Here is an 8,480-nt window from a genome sequence, read left to right on the forward strand (position 1 = left end):
CAAACACACACACACACACACACACACAGTGCTCTCTGGGCGGCCATGTCTCTTTATGTGGTCCATTCTCTCCAGCCAGTCGGGGCTCAGCGAGCCTGAGTGGGGTTAATGAACTCTCGGTGCTGGGTGGTTTTCAGACTCAGAGGGTGAAAACAGTCCAGCACAGTCAGTGTTTGAGTCCTCAAACTCTTCATTTGTCATCATAAACCAGTCCCTCCAGGATTTCGCGGACCTCTTTGGAGATTGTTGCGGCCTAAAATGCCTGATGTTGCGGGAGCATTTGTAAAAAAAAAAATTAAATATAATAAAAGTTGTGATGTTTTCCTAGTAACCGAAAAGGCTCAGAATGGCTGGTGGATTTAAGCCAAAAAATTACAATTTGTTGAATAAATGACATCTGAACAAGTCTAACAGTAGCAGATAATTTCCTCTTCTGAACAGTCCATCTTGTTATATTTAATCCTCTCTGTCCTCCTTGGCTACTAGTAACTGCGTGATCACGGAAGGCTTGTATCATGTGGACCGTGTTGTTGTCATTACTTAGAATTCCTCATGGGGACGACAGAAACAAGACACTATAGCTTTAAGCCCAACTATTAATATGCTACTGTACAAAATTACAGCGGCCGCCAGGCAGTCACATGACAGTTCATTTTAGCGGTCTTTACAGTTAAGTTTAGCCGAGAAAAGGTGAGCGTTATGTGGCCACGACAGTTACAATTCCACTCCAAAATGACTAGTTGAGATTGGAAAAAAAGATGTGTGTGGTTTGGATAAAAACACTGGTCTCTTAAGAACTACACTTTTGTCAATGCTTTTGTCATTTTAAGGTTTTTAGGCTTTTTCCAACATTCATTTTGTTGGTTTTCTACATCCTGTTTCGTAGCCGACTCATCATTCTGAGACCAAGACACAACAAATAAAACTAAACTAACTAAAGAGAGGCAAAAACTGTCCGATGTTTCTATTTTTAATAGAGGGTTTAACTTCCATAACATAGGGGTAGGGTGGCTCCATTGATTTCCCGGTCCTGTCAGAGAGACTATAATATGTACTGTATATATATATATATATATATATATATATATATGTATGTGTATGCGTGTATGTGAGTATGCAGGAGTTCTCTACCCAGAGGTAATTGCAAATAAACATGGTCTATTGTTGAAATATGGATTATGGACACACAAACACGCACTGCTGAATGCAGGCAGTCGCAGTCGGTGCCACATGATTCACAACTTGTGTTTGTGTTTCTGCACCGATGACCTGCTGCTTGTCGCACACCAACACACAGAAAGATGGATGACTGCTCCTTCACATACTCAGATTTGAGCCGTTTCTGCATGCACAGACATGAATATGTTGTGGTCTCTCTCTCTCTCTCTCTCTCTCTCTCTCTCCTGTCCAGAGAGTTGGATGGTGATTAGCGTTGGGATTCTGGGACTCTGGCCTCAGTTTTCATTAACAGCCATAAACACAGTTCTGCTGCACCACTGAGACCGACCGCAGGCTCTGTGTGTGTGTGTGTGTGTGTGTGTGTGTGTGTGTGTGTGTGTGTGTGTGTGTGTGTGTGTGTGTGCGCATGTCTACATCTGGGTGAGCTTTGTTGGAGCTTTGATAACAAGAGTGGTGAAAAAGTGTGTGAGAGAGAGAGAAAGAGAGAGAGAGAGAGAGAGATGTTGTTTATCATGGTAGTAATTAAGCCCGCTGTTCGGCGTTAATTAAAATATAACAGCAGCACTAAGTATGGACTGTTCTCTCACTCACACACACACCACACACACACACACACACACACACACACACACACACACACACACACATACACACACACACACCGGATCTTCCAGGAGCAGCAGAAATATTTGTACCAAATCCAAAAAAAGACATGTGACTCGTCTCTCTAATTCACAGATTTCAACCTGAACACACGCAGAGAGTGAGTGTTTGTCTCTGCTCCCTCTGATTGGTTCATTAGTGGCTCATTTCAAACTCTAATTGGCCGGTTCGCTTCGTCAATACAGCGGTGGATCATCTGCCTATGTGTGATCAGTAGCACAATTACATAAAAGACACTTAAAGGAACATACACAGTCTCCAATACACAGTCAGAGTCTTAACACAATGCCCAGTGGTCAGTGGGGGGTGCAGGGTGCCTCCGAGTGCAGCGGTGCTATGTGCAAAAGTGCCGTGTACTGTAAATTAAAAGGTGTGATGATGAATCGAATTAGCTTATCTGCAGTTCTGGAAACAGCTGAGATAATCACCGAAAAGTATAACAACCAGTAGGCACTTTGGGGGGGGTGTTGAGTCCCCCTTGTTGAGTCTACCATGTCTGAGTCAATGCTCCTTTATCTGACCAAGTTTTTGGCACGTTAGAGTCTATGGCCCCGACCCTGGCTCTGAAACATCAGTAGCTGTGTATTGATTCATTCATTGTGTTGTCTATGGAGCTCTAGTAGACTTTTTCTCTAAGTCCCACGCTCCAGTTTCCTCTGGGATCTCCAAACTGGGGGTGGGGGGGGGGGGATTTTAATCAATTAATCAATACAATTAAAAATGTAGTTATCGTCCACTGATCAACAATAGATAAATAAACTTGATCTAATGAATTGTAATAAGTAAACTAAAGACTCATGTTGTGTCGTGTGCTATGAACCAATCAGAGTAGGGACTAAAAACTAACTTAGTCCTCGAACCAGGACTAAAGGGGGGGGGGGGGGGGGGGGAAGGGAAAACGTGGTGAGCATCAGGTTCAGACTAATCTTGGGTTCACAGGGGTAGTTAAAGCTATTCACACACACACACACACACACACACACACACACAGAGTCCAAATTACAGCGTGTGTGTGTGGTGTGTGTGTGTGGTGGGTGTGTGTGTGGTGTGTGTGTGTGGTGTGTTGTGTGTAGACCAGGTGTAGAGTGTCACTGAAGGAGAAAATTAGTCAGAAGATGACAGCAGCGTACCTGAGTGAGCGGACATGACACACACACACACACACACACACACACACCCTGCAGCTTTAGTGAATGCATGATTTATAATTACGTAGATACGTAATCGTCTTTCTCTTCGTGTCTCCATCGTACGTTACTCTCAGCTCTTACACACACACACACACACGTCATGACCACTTTTACTGCATGTGGAAACTAGTAGCAGAGCTGCAAATTAAATCAATTGATCAATTAGCTAACTGTTAATTAAATCAGCAACTATTTGGACAATTGAAGAATCGATTTGATTCACTTTTGATTAAAAACAAAGCTTCTTAAATGTGAATATTTTCTAGCGTCTTCTCTCCTCTGTCTTTGAGTTGTGGACAAAAACACGTCACAAAAAGACGTCATGTTGGAAAAAACACTGATTCACATTTTTCAACTAATGGATTATTCAAGAAAACAATGAATCGACAATGAAAATAATTGTGTGAGTTCCAGCCCTGAAAAAAGACATAGAAAAAAAAACTAAAATCCAGAAACTAAACAAGCGTCATGTATGATATCAGCACTTGTTTATTGTAATAAAAACCTCTGAATACAAAGTACATTCACAGGCACAGCAGCAGGTCGCTGAGCTGCTCCGTTTGACTCCTACAGCAAACCAGAGATGACTACAAATACTCAAACTCATACACCATTTTACAACTTTATATCCCATAAACGTACCGTTATATTTCAGAATTATAACACACTGTTGCACTTACATAACAATAGTCCGGGCTGAGATCGACGGGTACTCTTCTGTGACTGAGCTGTCGTACTAACCAACCAGCTGAGTCCTACACGGGGTTATTTACTGGAAAATACAAGCGAGTAGAGGCGTGTCTGACACTGTGAGTCTTTGGAGATTTGATCGACAGGTCCGTAGAGATTTTAACTGCTTAGGTGACTGCGTTAGCTCCGTCAAACTGTGAAGTCCATCGAGGACAAACGCTTTGTCCTCAAAAGTCGGACGTTGGAAGTTTGTCTTGTAGGGAAGCAGAAGGAGGAAGATGGGTTGTAAAAATGGAGAGCAGTTTTGGTTCAAATATGCAGTAGCAGCAGCTAGCTAGGTCGCTAGCTAGTTAGCTAAATGGCTGTAAAGATATTTAGCTAGATAGATGTGTACTTCAATGCTTTAATGAATCTGAACATTTATGATCTATTATCTCTCGTGAGGTTTCATATAACAGTTTAGGAGTTTAGCACAAAGACTGGAAGCAAGGGAAAACTGCTAGCCTAGCATTTTTTGTTTTGTTTAGCGATGCTAGCAGGCTAATATGAAGCTAGGCTAACACATAAGAAGGCAGAGGTAAGACAGAGCATTAACCCCTCATGTTTGGGAGCAAGGTTTGACACTTTTGAGACGCTTCCTTCAGTCGTAATACTTCTTTTCATATACTTCTTCTTTTAGTAGTTGTAATTCATCAACTATTTTGAAAGGAAGTGCCGGGTGAAGGGTGCAACTTTGTCACTATGAAATAAGGGAGAGAAGGTGGCCTGCCGCAGACGTGCATGTGGGTATGGTTTTGTGTAAGTTAGACTCTTGACTATCGGCATTTCTTTAAACCAAATTATAATCGTTGTGGGCGGGGCTAAGCGCCAGACGGAGCCACGTTGCCGCTGCAAAATAGCCTCAGGAAGGAACTGGTTTCGGTGAAATATGTGTACGTTTAGAAGTAGTTTTAGTCGTCAACAGGGACTCAGATTGGACAGATAGTCTAGCTAGCTGTTTGGATTTACCCTACAGAGACCTGAGGACCAGGTAACCATAGTCCTCAGATTGGACAGATAGTCTAGCTAGCTGTCTGGATTTACCCTGCAGAGACCTGAGGAACAGGTAACCATAGTCCTCATAAATCAGCCGCAGGTTGGAGCGCCAACATAAAGACAGAGGACGGGGACGAACATCCGGCCGAAAAGCGACTACAAGGTGACGAAAAGCAGACGAAAAGGCAACAAAAAGTAGTTTTAGACGTCAATAGAAAACTCCGATTGGCAGAGATCTGAGGACCAGTTAACCATAGTCCTCACAAATCCACCTGAGGTTAGAACGCCAACACAGAGACAGAGGACGGGGACGGACATCCGACAGAATTACCTGCTGCACCGGGACGTCGTGGATATCGACTATATGTGAACATTAAGCCACAGAGTGGACTGTTTTAAGCCAATTGTCAAAACGATGGCTGGCTAATCTCCCTCTTTAAATTAAATATGAATAGGCATATATGACTCTCATGCCTCGGCAACATAAGGTAGGTTTAATAATTGTTCAGTGATTTAGTGGAAGCATGTTAAATCAAGTCATTTCCAGCAACAAAGTACAGAAGGCTTTCGTTGAGTCAACGCTGACGTTAACCCGCGTCTTTTCATTGTTTATTGCAGCTGCACAGTCTTTTCCTTTTTTGCGGGTTTATCCATATTTGCAGTTCAAGCCCTATTTCCAAATGCCAATTAGACTTGAATAGCGTCACGTGGTAGCTCTATTGCATATACTTAACCCTTGTGTTGTCTTCCCGTCAACCGTGAAAAAATAAAATCGCTTTTTCCGACGTTTTTTTGTCACTTTTTCAAGTATTGTGGGTGCTTTTTTTGATGTGTTTTTCCAAGGTTATTTGATATTTCTGATGTTGACATTTTCAGCGCTCATTTCGAAAGGCCCCATTTTTTGTAATAAAAAAACTGAAAACAGGTCCATTTTGACCCGAGGACAACATGAGGGTTTAAATATAGCGATGCGCGTGAGGAAAGGGTTTTGATTTGATGAAGACGGGGGTCGCCTGCTGTTGCGTCAGTCAGTGGTTAGATCGGCCAAGACAGTCAATAATCGGGACATGGGAGGACACGTATGGGACAAACTAATCCGGCCCAATATAAGGGAACGACCTGGCTAATACGGGACAGTTGACCACCCTAGTGCTGGGAGTTCAGGTAGTTGTTGGTGACATGGGAAGCGTGTTTGTGTCAGTTATGTCTGTTTTGGTCTGAAACCTCAAACAAAAATGGATTCTCATTAAAAGCACCAAATTTTGAAAGATGAACGGAGGGAATTTGTACAGGAAATCCGAGTTGGTAAATGCAGTGACGCAGCTTTACACAGCTCATAAACCCAGTGAATGAAGAACAGTGTGTTATGCTGATTCCTTAAATTTGGTTATTAAGCAATTTTGGCCAACATGTGAGCTGAGTATATGGCGAACAGACAGAAGACGGAAATAAAGAGTCCACATGCACTAGAGAATGCTGCTGTCAACATATGTTTAATTATATGTTCAATTCCCATTCCCATGTTGATGGGAACATAGTCTAGTGTGCGGACTCTATTTTCACATCGTTTGCCCCAAACCTATTTTATCGTGAAGATGTTGCCTGCTTTTGGGAACATTTTTACACCGGACAGGTGATCCATCAGCGCCCTCTAGTGGACAAACCACGTATTAATACTGTAAAAAATATCTTTGGCATTTCTTTCTTCCAGTAAATCAGTGAATTCTGACACGTCTGTGATATGCTGCCCAGTGTCGGCTGTTTTTATTTCTTCAATTTTGATAAAGCGTAGCTAGCAGACACCCCCCCCCGCCCCTTGCTTCCAGTCTCGTTGCTAAGCTTTTCCAAACACATTCACAGAGATGAAACTGATATTTCCATCTGACTCTGGCTTTTAACGGCACACAAGATGATCCCCCAAAATGTTGAGACTCCCTTAACTTTAGCTAAATGTGTGGATCAGGCAGGGATGAACGACTGAGTTGAGACTGTGGGACCCGAAAAGATTTCCTGCGACAGTTCCTGTCAGTTCCCTAGCAGAGTTTCTATTGGCCGGTGAGAGGATGGAGGCGGGTCCCCGGCTGATTATCTGCCGTCATCACCCTGTCCTCCGAAACCCTGACTGTCAATGGTTAACTTCAGGCACCAGGGCTACAAAAAAAAAAAAAAAAAAACAACAAAAAAAAAACATGTCTGAAAAGGGTTTGATTCGCCCGTAAAATGCGACACACGTTGCAAAAACAGCTGAAGAAAAAGGGGAATAAGAGAAGAAGAAAAAATGGCAGAAAGCCAATAATCCACTGCGATCGTGACGAGTCCACTTGGGCTTCGGTTAAATCCACAAAAAAAAAAAAAAGATGAAGTCCAAATCCACTTTCCGAAGAATGGCCTAGCAAAGCCGTGGAGGGAAAAAAAACAAAGGCCCCGGAAGAAGGAAAACCCAAATTAAATTCCTTGTTATTCGGGACATTTCCTCCATCAAAAAAAAACCTTTTTTCTTTTATGTTTTTTTTCTTTTTTTGTGTGTGATTTTGATTCTCCTCGACGGAAAGTCGTAACAAGACATGTGCAACATGAAGCAAAAAAAAATAAAAAATAAAAAACAGCAGGACCCCAGGCAAGGAGGGACGGGAAGAGAGAGAGAAAATCCTCAGAACTGCAGCAGAGAGGAAAAAAAAAAAAAAAAAAAGCTTGAGGACTTAATCTGTTTTTCTTTTTGTTAATTGGAGGAGGAGGAGACACCAAAAAAAAACAAAAAAAGAGCTTTAGATGCCGTGTGTGTCTCTTAGATTTTTTGTCTTTGTTTTTTTGGTTCGATTTTTTTTTTATTTTTTTGTTGGTTTTTGTCTCGGGCCCTCTCGTCTCTACCCGTGCTCGGCGCTCGAAACACCTGCACAGCTCCAAGAGCCGATAACATAACGGACGTCTTAACACCTCCGTCAACCAAACGTCAGAACAACACATTCCCATCCAGGGCAAAAAGTCTATCACCCATCAATGTCTCATCAATGGTCCGCAAAAAAAAAAAAAAGGATAAAAAAAAAAAAAAAGTCAATTAAAAAAAAAAAAAAAAAAAAAAAAAAAAAAAAAAAAAGGGCAAATTGAAAGATTGGCTGAGAGGAGAAGAAGAAGGAAAATAAAAATACAAAATAATAATGCCTTAAAAAATGAACTGATTGATGAGCGTCTGATCCCAAAATGCAGGATCGGGTTTTTTGCGAGCCACAATAACAGCTCAACTATAATACTCAGATCGAGATTTTTTTTTTTTTTTTTTTTTTTTTTTTTTTTTTTTTTGTTTTTTTTTTTTTTTTTTTTTTTTTTTTTTTGTTTTTTAAATTTATTTTTAAATTAATACAAATACAACAAAAACAATTTACACACTGTCAAAACAGTTAATCAAGTAAGTATATAGAAACTGTTGATATTTTTTTTTTTTTTTTATTATTTTTTGGTTTATTTTAGAACTGACTCTGGTAATAATCAAGTGATAGCATATATGAAATGGTCAGTACAGGGACTGGCAACAACCTTTACTGAAATAAAGCAAGAAACCCATTAGCTATAAACCCGTAGCCACTAACTAACGACCTGATAAGCCCTACTTCCTTTCAATTTTGTAAATTAATCTATGCACTGGAAACCTTCTTGTGTGAAATTCAGAACATTTTTTTAAAATTTTCATTAAGTAACACTACCGACTAATAAGTAAACCCTAACGGA

At 41.0% G+C, this 8,480-nt stretch overlaps 1 protein-coding gene across 1 annotated transcript in view; it reads right to left on the bottom strand.

The window, feature by feature from the left end:
- The window catches only part of LOC116691910 (protocadherin-9-like), a gene marked incomplete at its 5' end in the record, with an annotated part of 176,470 nt that overhangs the window by 88,959 nt on the left and 79,031 nt on the right, over window positions 1-8,480 (bottom strand). The window lies entirely within an intron of this gene.

The sequence above is a fragment of the Etheostoma spectabile genome, chromosome 7 (genome assembly GCF_008692095.1).
Source record: "Etheostoma spectabile isolate EspeVRDwgs_2016 chromosome 7, UIUC_Espe_1.0, whole genome shotgun sequence".
NCBI lineage: Eukaryota > Metazoa > Chordata > Actinopteri > Perciformes > Percidae > Etheostoma > Etheostoma spectabile.